General features: G+C 35.8%; 1 long non-coding RNA gene across 1 annotated transcript; it reads left to right on the forward strand.

The window, feature by feature from the left end:
- The first annotated feature begins 3,053 nt into the window (after positions 1 to 3,053).
- On the forward strand, positions 3,054 to 5,842 carry LOC146438336 (uncharacterized). Its single transcript, XR_014852060.1, has 5 exons — positions 3,054 to 3,145; positions 4,312 to 4,356; positions 4,903 to 4,992; positions 5,506 to 5,546; positions 5,631 to 5,842. It is a non-coding gene; the product is annotated as an uncharacterized LOC146438336 (long non-coding RNA).
- The last annotated feature ends 8,990 nt before the right edge of the window (positions 5,843 to 14,832 follow it).

Here is a 14,832-nt window from a genome sequence, read left to right on the forward strand (position 1 = left end):
TTCTGAACCATGTAGAAATACATATTAATACTGATGTTAATATTTAAAAAATCCAACTTCTCTCTCTCCAGGAGGACTTTTACTTTGTAAAGCAAATAAGCTCTCTGTTGCAGAACTCTTTCTAAATAACATCACAGTTTAAAAATAAAAGTAAAACCTGAAAATGCTTGTTTTTGAAAATTTTACCCATAATGGATATAATAATAATCAGTTATCTTAAGAGAAAGGTCAATATTTTCTCAGGACAAATAAGTCTTCTTTACTCCTTTTTTTAGAGGCCCCAATAACATATCTGCTCATTAAAACAACATTTTATGTTGAACATGCAGGATTAGTTTAATAAAGGGAAAAAAACATTTTCAAATCAAAGTTTGCTTTATTAAAACTGTAAGATGTTTTGAAGACAGAAGCAGGCAAAAAGAATGTTACTAGAGAATGTTTTGATCCTAATAACTTTGTCCTCTTTTAACGGAAAATCTTAATGCCACAATGTCATTGACAGGAGGAACAAGCTATGATAGACAATTCATTATTTTTCTCAAAGTCATTGTACTTTTAAAGGAAACATCTTTATAGTCTTTGTCTTTAGGGATGAAAAATACAAGACAAAGAAGTTTCACATATCAAATAGTCCTGACTATATTTAAAAAAAAAGAGAATATGCAGGGAAAATGTGTTTTATTCAAATCCACTATAATTGATAACAGTGTGAAAGGGAAAGCTTATTTTTTTTAAACTTGCTAGCCCTTTTAGCAATGATTTAATCTGTAATTTCAAGTAAATAATGAACTTGGGACCAGTGAAATCCCCTTGTTAAAGTTTTTTACCTTATTACTGTCTTCTAATCTCTGATGTGCAGCCAAGGCTTTTTCTTCTCCTCTTCTTCATACAACTAGTTTCTACTGCCTATATCAGCTGGAAAGTTCAGATCCAGCCTTCATAGTCTATCTCTTTGCTTTCTTCCTCTTTCATAAAATACAGGTTGTGACAGTGACAAATGATTGGTGGCACTATTCAATGGCTGAAGGACATACTGGCATCAAACTCCCCAATGAGTCACGGAGCTGTGCTCCTCACACTTCTGCTGCAGGGACCCCAGATTTCAAGGGGTCCATAGGAACAGTAGTGCAAATGTTGGCTCTGGCAGCCTTTCACACTGGCATGAGGATGTTTATTTCTTCTTATTCTGGCTCCTGTGTTATTACTGCTAAGATGAGGAATAACAGGGCAGGCCATTGCAAGACAGAACTGCTTACACTGAAGAAAAATTCTTATAACTTTATAGAATGCTGACACTTGCAGAGCTTTCATACAGATTGTAATATATTTAAATAGTATTATGGTCATGCTTATAAGCTTTGTCTGATTTTGATTTCCCTTGTCGCTGTGTGGTCATTATCCTTCTTTTTACTGTGAAGCTCATAACCAAGCAGTACAAATAATCTTTTCAGTTATGTTTGTGTGGGACAGTGACAAGGAGCAGATGCTTAGGGAAACCGTGAAGAAAAAATGGCATTTTGATAAGATTTACTGCTAGCATATCTTTGCTCTTTCTGGCAATTAGTGAATTAGTAATTTCCTGAGTTAATAGTGAAATGCCAACTGCGGTGCATAATCACCTCCTTTACTTGAACTATGAATCTATGGATCTTTCAGATCTTTCCTATGTTTTTCACATACTACGTCTGTGCATACGTGTTTTGTAAATTAGATATTGTGTGAGTAAGAGTACTGCTTTCTTTTGGTTTAAACCAAAGGCAGGCTAAGTCCTTTTCCCTGCTCTGCATGGTTTCTATGTGACCTTGGCAAGTCATTGTGAATATGAGATATAAAATAGAACTTGAATGGCTTTGGTTTAGATGCCACAGGTTTTGACTTTCTGGCTTCTGTGTGTCAGGGTAATCTAGAGGCATGTGTAAAATTCTTGTACTTTCAGGACATGACCGTTTTTCAAACTGGTTGAACAAACAAAAAATCATATAGGAGATGATGAGGTGTCTCCAGCTGTCTAATGGGGAGTTTTCATTTAGAAATTTATATATTATGGCAACAGACTAATATTATGCCTGCAAACTGGTGTTGTATGAATCCAACTCTATCAAAATGTTCCATATTCTTAGATTTTCTTCCTGATTGGGAAATCCAAATTATACAAACTTCAATGAGGCTGAGACATCTGGTGTCTGATCACCAGCATATGAAAAAATGTTTAAAAAATACAGCATTCCTTTCAGTGCAGGTATAATATTTATATAGAATACTGAAGTCAGCTGTAGTTTTAGTTGGAGACTTATGAAAACTTCAATAGTCCACCAAAACATTTATTTCTACTTGTCTTCTACAGAAAGACTTAACATTAGTATAAAATGAATGGTCTGTGGAATTAAACTTGCAAGTTTAATTTGAATTTTGCTTTTATTATTGAAAAAGTGTGGGGGCTCTGCTCCTCAGAATCTCCCAGTTGCTTTGGTCAGAAACCCTCCAGGCTCTTCAGCACAGTGAAACTGTTGCACAATAAAACTCTGTGCTTTCTTTGGCTGCACTCAAATTGTCTTTGCCTGTTTTATTTGCTTGTTTGCTCCACCCCCTGCCCTTCCCAATCTTTGATCTCCAATTGTTATAGCTAATGAAGTTTCTTTACTGACATGATTCTGCTCAGACCCACCATGAAGTGTAGTCCTTTGCGTACTCTCTGGTTTTTGTAGTTGTATTGATTATCAAAGTGAGTTCAATCGCTCCCCATCTTGGGTCTGCATCCTGTTATGTCTTTCTGTCATTTTTTACTTTGCAATGCAGCAATTAAATGTATCTGGAAATTAAGATGTTGTGAGGCCTGGACAGCAACATTCTTAGGTCTGGATAACTTTCATAGAGCTGGACAAATCTGTCTGTAGATGTCAGGCTTTAGATGCTGCCAGAAGTATTCTCCTTAATAATGTTTTCCTAATTATAGCTAATGGGGAGCAACCCTTTCATGGGCAAGCATCACTCCATGATAGTAGATTGATGTTGCTTATGAAGGATATTTTTTGTTTCTATTTTTGTCCCCACCTGATGGTAATGTCATCATCAAGATTATGAGTAATGAGTGTGAGAAGAAAGGAAATATTTGCTGAAGACGGACTGTGATAATTTCATCTCTCTTGTGAGTAGAGATAAATGATGGAATAATTTCCTTTTTATTGTCATTAAAATGTTCTGAAATTCTATGCAAATTCAAAGTTATCTCCTACATTTTATTTTCTCTTCTTCTTTCCTCCCTTTCCTTACCTCCCCTCCCCTCTGCCTCCCCCACTAATGTGATATAACAGTTAGCTTTGAAGCAGGGTCTTCTTCGACTTACTAAATGAGTACAATGAATTTGATCAAACGTAAGGCTGGGAGGGGGAACTCAGATACATTGCTGTGGCAGGAAGAGTTTTGAGTAGTTGTACAATTCTAGGATTCTGGTAGGAAAACTTGGAAAATAAAAATAGACCGGAGATGGGTAATGCTGTTTGTATGCAATTAGTTTTGTTATGGTTAATTCTACATGCTCCATTCTTCCCTTTTAATCCCAGATATATCAAAAAGAGTAAACAAAGAAACAAACAAAAATCCATACAAAAACATCTTATGAAAAATATCTTTCTGTCTGAGAGTGTTGCCCAGATGAAAATTTTCTGGACTAAATATCAGTAGTTATCTTGGTCGACAGCCAGGAAGGTAAAAGCCTTCTGCCTTAATGCCATGTGAGCATGATGTCCAGATAGGGAATCAATGTTGTGATGTTTTAGGGAAGCTGCAGGTCTGTAGAATTTAGTGTATTCTTGTGTATGAATTAAACCTATGTGGACATCTTGTAAATGGGGCATATTTATTAGTATAGATATGATTATTATTTTTTTAAAAGTGGCCAGGTAATCAGCTGAACTTCAAAATAACTAATGTCACTTTTCATTACTTGTTTTTAGAAATTTCTGTTATTTATTTAAATCTGTGTGCCATTTCCTCTCTACATCTTTGACTTGAATTTTAAAAAGGCAGATGACAGAAAATTCTCAAAACACTTGGAGAATTTCCTGTTAGACATCATCTGCATCTGCCAGACTGTAATTCATAATTACCCAGGAGCATATATGTGTTCAAACCTCTAAGACATTTTCTGAATAATTTAATATGCTTAATGACTTCTGAGCTACAGGAATGTCATATCTGTTCACATATGACTATGCTGGTGACAAAAGGGACAATGTGCTATTAGGTCCTGAAGGCTGTTATGTAGATGTCATTATGATGCAACTCCTTTTATCATGTTGTTTTTTGTGACAGATGTCTGACTTCACCTTGAGGCAAGACTGCAAGCTGAAAGAATAGGTGACTTTTCAAAAGTTGGCCATTTCTGATTGATTTCAAATTTAGAAAGATATTCTAGCTGCAGTTTGGAATTATCCATATTTGTATATAAGAAAATTCAAGAAACTCATCAACAATGAGTTGCAGTGGATATAATTTTTTATTAAAATGCCTTCACTTAGAAAAAAGAAACCTTTACAACATTGTTCTGATTTTCCCTTTTCTTAGTAAAGCTATGTCCTTCATCATGAGCGTGGCCTTGTGTTAAACAAATTACCTACAATTTCTGTCTTCAAAATGAAATAACTTGCACAAATTTAATAAAACATGAACTGCCACAATAGCAAGCAGGCTAACCTTGTCTAAAACTTCTCCCTATTGACCCATATGCATTCATAAGTTAGCAATTATAGTTAATTCAGGGAATACTCCTGCAAGCCTCCAATGTGTATATAAATATTTTGATAGGAAAGTGTGAAACAGAATAGGAGGCTCAATTTTTTTTGTATAATTGAAAGGCATGTGCTGATTAAAAATCAATGCAGTTCCTATCAAATTCATTTGTAGGAGATACGACCTTGGAGAAGGAAAGAGATTTTATTCTCAGTGTTTACTCAGCTTTTTCAAAAGTGTGGAAGATTTGCTGTCAAGAGAGTGGTAAGTGTCCATTGTTATAGTGTTTCTGAAAATCAGGCATGCTGCTAATTTCAATTCATAAGCTTTTAATTCCATGCAGAACATTTGCACACTATCAGTTCAAAAAGCAGCTTTATGTTCTGCGTAAAAAAAATAGATGTAAATGTCCACAGAGAGGAATTCAGCCACATGATAAAAGATCTTATTTGGTCTTATTTAACCAGTTTCTATTTGGAAAAACATTGATGATTTAGCACCCAAAGGTGCAACATGCTTCTGCCATGCTCATTCACTTGAGCACATAGAGGATATTAAGGATTGTGAAGTGAAAGTGCATTCTTTTTCACTAAGCTCTTAAGAAGTAACTGGAGCCTAGCTGTTTTAAATTAATAATTATTAGCAGTAATTAGGTCTAGAGAAAAATTTAGTTGTATTCTCTTTCTTTCCATGAACATATGTGCATATAAACACAAATACATACTCTGTCATGTTATTCCCCAGGAAGCTTTTAGAATGATTTTATCTTATCTGCAGGAAATCAGGATGAGAAGCAGTGACGATTCTAAAGAGTGAAGGTGAGAAATCTCAATATTGTCCCATTTTTATATCCTCCCCTGGCAGTTCTCTCACTTCTTTCTCTTCCCATCTTTCCTCTACAGCTGCTCCTGTCGTCCTCCAAGAATGAACATCTGAATAATTGTGGAATTTCTAGTAATAATGTAATCCTGTGGCATTGTACATCTTCAATTCCCTAAAGTTTTACTGCTCAGGATGCAGCTCTTTTTTACCTTTTTGCTGTATGTGTTTATCAGACACTCTGAACATGTTAAAGCCATATTGGCAAGCCAAATAAATAGAACAAAGAGGTGAAATTACCACTTTCACAATTTTCTAGACTGTGGTACATGATTTTTTTAGGACACTTCTTACTGATTTACTTTAAAATGCCAGTTCTTATTGGTAGACTGCTTTTGAAACAAATAATAGTGTGTTTGCGTGCAACATGATGAGAAGCTGTAAAGAAGTGGAGAGTAAGGTCTCAAAATTCATTTCTTGCTCTTTAATTTTTTCTTCCTTGCTTGAAGATACAATAATAATAATAATAATAACAATAATAATAATTATAATAACAATAACACCAGTGTGTGTTGATGGATGGACCAAAATAACTTTCAAATTCCTTAAGTTAGTTTTTATATGTATTTGATAACAATACACTTTTTTTAAGTGTCTAAATATCACTATTCAAGTCTGTATTGGCTAAGTGGGTTTTTTAATGGTCTTTCACGTGCTGTAATTTGTGATTTGTCATAATGACTTTCAACTATTTTATTTGTTTAGAAAACTTTTCTGCTTCACAGAAATGTGTTCTCTGTTTCCATGCTGACTGAAATACCAGTCTTTTCTCTGACTGAAATATTTGTTAAATTATGTATTTATTTTGAACCTGCTTCTTCTTTTCTTCTTTATTTATGAAATGAAAATTAGCAAAGTAAATAAGAAGGGAAAAGAACTTGCAAGACACCACAGTATACTTGAGAAGAATGTGTATTCTTAAGCCTGTGGTGTTCAGCTGCAATTTTTGCTTAACTATTAGGAAGCTTAATGGAAATAAGTTGTCTATTATTGAAATTTAAAACATCCTCCACAATTGCACTAAAGTCAAAACCTCTATAGATTCAAGCAATTTCTAAGGACCAGACTCTTTCTTAGACTTGGCATGCTTCCATCTGTACTAATCATCCTTTTGTCTCGAACTCCCCCCGAACAAGTGGATCTGGATTTAAGTGTAGAGCTGAAGCCAAGTATCATAGGGTTCCTTCTTTAAATTTTTCGTCTCCTGAGAGAGTAATTGGGATATCCATTGTTTGCTTGTCCCTATGCAGATTCACTCTCAGCAATCATTAAATTAGAAAAAGAGTAACTGAAAACCACAGAAAGAAATGGTGTTTTTTCAGTGGTTTAGGGTTAAAGATTTCACCTAGAGAAATTGTCATTAAGAAAGATGCAGTCAGATTGGATTTATGTTGAAAAACACACACATAAAAATGACAAAATTATTATTTTGTTCCTGACAGGGGAAAGAGAAGAAAAGGGTATCATCGAGGTTGCTGATGAGGATGAGTTTGCAATGCAAGACAATGGAAGTTTTCTTGTTCTGATTTAGGGTTTTTGAGTCTTTCAGGGTACAGAAATATATATTTTAAATTTTCAGTTATGTAACAGTTCTTGGGTTTTACTTCTTAAGGGCTGGTGACTTGCACCTTCCACTGAATTTTTTGGTTTTTGTCTCCGAAATAGCTTATCTAACAGATGCAAGAGGTAAAAATTATATAAATTTTATGAGGAGAATAATACAGAAAGCATTTAGTGACTTTTGATTCCTATTTATAGAATAATTCATAAGAAAATTTCTCTGTAAGCTTTGAATAGTTGCATACAATCTGTTTTTGTTGTTTGGCTTTCCTTCAGTTTTAGGTTTTCTTTCAGAAAAAGAAGGTGTTCAGTACCATTTAAACTGTTTTTTTAGCTGTCATGTTAGAGAAAAGAAAAATAATTTGTTAAAAGAAATTGCCTGAAATGTCCAAGAGTCTGATGAAGGAAAATGCTTTACAAGTACAGTGTTATTAATATATCATATCTAGTCCAGTAGAGGGAGCCGGAATGCTGTTCTACTTTCTCGGTGTTTGCACTAGAGAGAGTTGTTTCTCTAACAGAACTATATTTAATTTCAATATGATTTTTATCTTTAGAACAGCAAATTATTTTCACAAAAATTTTCTTTTAGAAAAACTAGACAGACAGAGTTGGCTTTCTTATACCTTGTCTATCTTTTCTATATCTAAGAATCACAGAATGGGTGAGGTTGGAAGGGACCACAGTGGTCCAAACCCCCTGCTCAAGCAGGGTCATCCCAGAGCACAGGGAACAGAGAATAGGATTGCTCCAGATGAATATGGCCGGTGAGGGAGACTTCACAGCCTCTGTGGGCAATCTGCTCAATCACCTGCAGAGTAATGAAGTTCTTCCTCCTGTTGAGGTGGAACTTCCAGTGCATTAGTTTCTGCCCCTTGCCTCGTACGCTATTGGTGGGCACCACCAGGAAGAGCTTGGCTCCATCCTCTCGATACCCTCCCTTCAAATACTTATAGACATGGATGAGGTCATTTCTCAGCTGTCTCTTCTCTGGACAGGCCCAGCTCCCTCAGCCTTTCCTCATAAGAGAGATGTTCCAGTACCTTAATCATTTCTGTTGCCCTTGCTGGACCTGCTCCAGGAGCTCCATCTCCCTTGTCCTGAGGAGTCTGTAATGTTAATTTTCTTATGTAATTAATTCTTTGTATCCCTTCATAAGCATTATGCAACAAAACCTGTAATCCTTACAGGTTTTTGTACAGCCTATAAAATTGGTTCCTAATCTATGTACGTAATTCATGGTACATGGTATATCCACAGAAAGAAATATACTGAGTAGAAAGCTCTGACGCAAGTATTAAGTCAGTGATACAAATGACATACTGGTAGGTCTGTTGTATCACAAATTTGAGATATTGTTAAGATCAGTTTTTGTGGTTTGTAGGTGTTTCATTCTGGGTTTTGTTTGGTTTTGTGTCTTGGAAGATTACCTGCTTATATAAATTGGCTTACTCTTTGCAAAAATCCTTTACTAGAGAATTCAGATCTAGTCTTTAGTCTTAACATCAAACAATGCTAAAGACTGAAGTTTTCATTACCAATACATGTACTCCAGATTGCTTTCCTTCCCCAAAACATTTATGCTTATTGTCACAGGCTGTTTTAGCTTGCAGCTTGGGATGGAAGGAAGAAAATTCATACTCTTCCTAAAATTGCCCAATTCTTTTGGATAATATCCTGATGAAAAGCATTTCAATTATAGCTAGAAATACAATGTGAAAAGGCTTTTGTATTTTTACTATTAAAATGAGAAATATTTTTGATAGTGTCATGGAGAGTACCAGTCTTAGAATGGATGAGGTTGGAAGGGACCTCTTGGGGTCATCTGGTTCAGCCCACCTGCTCAGACAGGGTCACTGACTGTGTCCAGATGCCTTTTGGACAGTTCTAAAGATGGACACTCCACACTCTCTCTGGCCAAACAGAATGTGCAAAACAGGACATAAAGGGATGAATAAAAGTTAGCCCATGGTACTGTAAGGCTTGTTGCACTAAATAATCTTCCACAGTAACATCTAATGACTCAACAATGTAGACATCTTAGTACAGAGCTGTAGCTGGTGAGGTCACATTGAGAAAAGTGAGTGTTTTGTCACTTAAGTTTTACATAATGGCATTTAAAAAAATGATGCAATGGAGTGAATTTTTTAAGCACTAAAACAAAAAAATAAACCGCCCAAACCTGCAGAAGTCTAGTACCATATTGAATAAAGCATAAAAAGTGATACTAGAGATTTTACTCTATGTTGTAGAAGCAGTAAATTTGCTTCTTCCATTTGTTTACCAAGCAAACAATCAATGGAGAGTAATGATTTTAACTAAGAGATTTTATTCGCCCTTTAAATCATAAAAGCTGTGCCCTTTTTATGTTTTTGGTCTTCCTTTTCCCCTTTGTTTTCTCAGTTGATAGGTTTCTAAAAATAATCCTCATAATCAGGATTAAGCACGTTTTAAAAGAAGAGTTCTTTCCCTCTTCAAGGAGCTTGTGCACTGGCAGGGGGAACAGCTTACTTCTACAGGTGTAAAACTTCCTGCCATTTAAGGATTATTATTCTGTAGCAACTCTTATTGTGATGCCTTAAACTTTAAAAATGGGGCAAATTAATATGACACTGTGATAAATAGACAAATTGAGTTCTTAAGTTGCAAGAACTGTTCAGTCTCTTAGTGTTTTGCTGTGATATTACTATGGTGGTAGGTATTTCATAATGGAAAATTTGATGAGGGTCTTGCAAGGACTACAAATGGGCATGAAAGTAGTCTTTGATTTGCTGTTTTTCAAAGCACTCTTGTTATCTGGGAAATTGGCAGCAATGTTGAGGTAAAACCTTAAAAGTCAGGGTTATCTTTCTTTTGTTTCACTGCTTCCATTTCAGGGATATTGAGTAATAAATGCAGATATGAATTTAACTTGCAGGGTACCCAGACATCATCCTACTCATTCTTTTCCACAGAGGATCTATGCCATGAGGCATGTTGTGACTACTGTCCCTCTGTAGAATTGTGATGCCGGACTTGATTGTGATGCCGGACAAAGATTCTGATTTTTTGTACGGAGAAATTGAATTTAGCTGAAGCTACAGAATAAAGGGCAACAAGTGCAGAATCCATTCTGTAACTTTGTTGCATACCTCTCAAATTTAAATTTCAGGGCGAGGGTGTGATCAAAGTAGGAGATCAAACTTGCCTTCGTCTATTCTTTTTTTATGAGAATGCCAAGAAGGAATCTACCCGGCTGACATGCCATGTTTCCATATGCCTCTGTCTACAGAGACATTTGGAGATTATATGCAGTTTTACATCTGCTCTGATCACAAATGAAGTTACCCAGAGCTGGGTGCCCTATCTAAGTTTTATTTTGTAGCCTCTCTCTAACACCTCATAATAATCAATGAAAGTAAGTTGCTATTATACAGTACATAAAAGCTGCAATTACATAAACAATGCAATAGTGTTTTGCAGAACTGTAGACTGAGTACAAAAAACACTGTATAATATATTTATTGAAACTCTGTAGAATATTGACAAATTAGTCCAAAACAACTAGAAATATGGCCATCAATTCTTCATACTATGATCACTTATGTCAAAAACGGTTAGCAATTTCAGAATAAGTCAAAGAGCAACATTTTCCAGATCAAAAGAAATGAGTCATTGTTTGACCTTTGTATAGCCTGAATTCAATAATTTATTAGATTTCAAACAATGCAAAACTTATGGAATAAAGGCCTTATAGATCAATTTAAAAAGCACTTGAATGTTGAAAATTTGTATTTAGCAAAAATTCTTCAAATAAGGTTTATTGAAGAAGTTGAAACTTCGAATAAATAATGATATAGTAATACAAATGGGAAGAAAGTAACCCAAGTTTCAGAATAATTAGGGTACATCAGACACAGAATGTGTGTTTTTACATTTCTGTAACAGAGCATTGTAGCACAAAATATTATCATTACACTTTTCCAAGGAACTAAGTGACAGGCTATAACTGACCAATTTATTGCACTTATATTGCAAGAAATAAAGAATTGACTTTGTGCAAGAGACTCTTTTAGACTGAAACATAAGCATTTATGTGTCCCTGTGTGCAAAATATCACAGAAACACAAATATCAGTATTACTTTATGTGCAAAATCCACATTAAAATATGCTTCTGATAGTATTTTAGAATCTATATTCCATAGCCTTATTGTTATTTGAAGAAATCTTGCAGGCAAAGGAATGTAATTTATCTCCAGCCCTTTGAGACAGGCTGTGAGTAAGTGAGCATAGTCCTTGCACATATGTGCCATTGCCCTGGACTTGGTTAAAAACTTGGGGTGGGGGTGTAGGGGGATGGGTGTGATGTGTGTCTCAGAATAAAAATTAAAACAAAAGAGAAATGCTCAGTTTTGGGTTTTTGCTAATGGCTGGTTCTCGATCATCTCCAGCAGATGAAAGTGTTGAATGTGTACAGCTGTACATAGCTTCTTTCCTCGATTTGTTTTTATGGCTTTCTGCAGTTCAAGTCTGACATTCGTGGGAGAGAGGAGGAAACTTTTCAATAATTGTAGCACTGCACTCAGTCATGGAGAAAGGATGATGTGATGCAGGTGAAATTGCTTCAGTCCTTCTGGATAGGTTTTGTGCCTGTGTAGTTCAGAATAGAGATACTTTCAATGTTGGGAGACAGAGATCTGTGACATAGTATTAAACAACTTTTCTCAAAGTCTTAAACTTGGAAAAAGCTGGGGCTTCATGGTTCTCAGTGAGATTGGACAACTTTCCTTTGTGATTTGGCTAAGTTATTATTAGTAAATTATTTCAGTATACCACTGGTTAGGAAAAATGCTTGTCTTTCCCTTTTATGGGGAATATTTTATATTGACAGAATGATTTTTGTAAAAGTTAAGTGTTCTTGTATTTCATGTAGACTTAATCAAGAGGAATTTTTCTAACTAGCTTGACTTTAAATTTTAGAAGATGAATTAGCTAATAAAATTCAGTTTCTAAAGTGGAAGGTTATTACTATTGCTCTGCTTGCAAGAATAAAGAATTATTTACCTTATGAGGAAAACCAGAAGATAAAGGATACTTTCATTTATTTTTATGTGTCATAAAAATTTTGTTGCACTAGAATTTTTTCCTTGGGTTACTTTTTTATGGGCATTATTATTACTGATGGTTTTTATACCTCTGTACCTTCTCCTTTCTTTCACTCATGCCTAAATTGGGATAGCTTGTTCTTAAAACACTCTGTAAATATACTACCTAAAACTCCTTCAGGTTTATCTATAATACTCCCTGTGACTATTAGGGTGTAAAACATCACCAGATTTGGTTCTAACTGCAGATAAAGCAGGGTGTGATCTTTGCAGGTTTCAATATAGTGGGAAAGGATGTGTCTACATTTATGACAGTTGTTTCAGGTGGGAAACAACTCAGGTTTCCCTGAGTTTCCCTGTTTCAGGTTGTGTGTGGGAAATGTAATGTTAGCACATACACTTCCAACTGCCATAGATTGAACATTCTTGAAAAATGGAAGGATGTTAAAGTTGTGCTTGCTTGCATTTTAATTCATCCTTCCTGGTTTTTATGTGCTTTCTTATTCCATGGAGAGGTAGAATAGGTATGCTGCATAAAAAAAGACAAGAAAAACAGTTGATAGAAACCTCCCTTTGATTCTGGATAGATTTATTCCTTGCACATGGAAAGAGAAAAGAAATTTTTAACAAATATTTTTACTTGGAGCTTTCACATTTTTTAGAAAAGGCTTCACAACTAGTTTCCCAGAGCTCATGCGAAGCCCCTGCTGCTACTTGCCTGTAGAAGTATTGTCATATATGAAGACCCAGTGTGAGAAGCATCCCAAACTATGCACCATGGTGGCCTGGTGCTCTGTAAGGCTGGGGCCATTTGAGATTATTTATTTATTTACCTTTACATTCTGATGTTTTTGTTTTACATAAAACTCTTCTGTTGCATGACTACATGCATTGGAATTTTAATTGGGTTGTGGAGACTTTGTGCTTTTGAAGGCTGTTGTTGTGGGGAAGTATTGGTTTAGGTGAAGAAAATCTGGTCCCTGTATCATTTGGATGTTGGTTTCTATAATGCATAACACTAGAACAGTGTGTTAACTTGCATACAGGTGATTTTTAAAATTTTTTTTTATTAAATTTTATGAAGGCAGAAGAGGTTTTACCCTTTCAGGCTGTCTTGGAAGCTCAAGAATCTCATTTTATTAGAAACAATACTGTATGCAAACCAGTCAATGTGGCTGCTGAACATCCACTGGTAGGAAATGTGGCTGACAGCCATGAGAGGTGCTGTGAGGTATCTGATTAAGGGGTTTCCATGAGATATACCGCGAGATGTGTGGCTCAAGGATTTCTGTCGGAATGATGGTGTGCTGAGGCATTGGTAAGTCATCAGGCAGAGGCCAGACACAGGTCACAGTCCTGTTCCAACTCTGTGCAAGGCCTGTAGTATTTTTAATCTGTAACTGTTCTTCTAGCCCTCATTTACATATAAATTGGCTGCCTTCCCTCCCCATTTATGATGGCTATAACAGAATATTTAACTCCAGGCTCACTTCCACTTTTTCCAAAAGTATGAACTGGCATTTGAAATCCTCCATAGCAGAGGATAAAAATAAAATCATCTTACAGATAAGTCGATGAACTTGTTCTTCTTCCATCCCCAAAGCAAGTTCACCTCTCTGGTAAGATTTGTGCCTCTGGCTGCATTGGAATATACCCAAGAACACTTGTACATTTATATTTTGCTGGTCTAGTGAATTTATCACCGGCAATCTAAAAGAAAGTATAGTCTATTGCTCCAATAAACCGCATTATTTGTGAGCCTGCTGGTGAAAGTTCTTATTGAACTCAACCAGACTTATACTGCTGACACAGTTAACCACAGTAATGGTGAATCTGTAATCCCAATCAAGACCAAATTTATAGTGTAACCTACACTATTGGTGCATCTGGGAATTTGACAAGACTTACAGTGCTGAATTGGTTATAATCAGGAACCAATCCTAGTTGCACCTCTGTTCTCTGAGGACCAGCTGGAAAGCAAGAGGGTTTAATTTCTCACAAATTGCTATACTCTTAATACAACATCACTGCAATCATTTGGTAAGAAATAATTTAACTTCACAGTTTCTTTGTGAAGTCACAGACTTTTTAGTCTTCAAATTATAACCTTCAATAAAGTTACTATTTTCATGATTTTATATAAAGATTATCTACCCACACAGGAAATTTGCTTTTTATCTCTAAATTGATTTTAAGGTCCTCTAGGTTTGCATCTGTTGGTGCTCTTCAGTCACAATTCAAATAAATAGTTACTTAGAAGACCATTATGGACAAGACTTTCAAACTCTTGAATACTGCCAGAGAACGAAGGGAGCGTAAAATCAGAGGATCTGAATTCTGACAGTACAAAGCAATTTAACAAATTTTGCTCCTGTTCACCTAGATTCATAAAGAATAAGGACAATAAGTGTTGCGGTTTAGAGGATGTTGCAGCAGACTTTACCCTAGAGCTTCTCTACCCAGCCCGGTTCAGCGCCTCAGTGCTCCAAACCCTCTGTCCCAGGGCTGGACACTGCGCTCTCACCGGCCGGGGAGCCATAAGGCTAGCTCTGGTTCATCTGCTTCCACAACCGGCGGTGA

This window comes from Lichenostomus cassidix, chromosome 4 (genome assembly GCF_008360975.1).
Source record: "Lichenostomus cassidix isolate B80296 chromosome 4, HeHo_3.0, whole genome shotgun sequence".
NCBI classification, from domain to species: Eukaryota; Metazoa; Chordata; class Aves; order Passeriformes; family Meliphagidae; genus Lichenostomus; species Lichenostomus cassidix.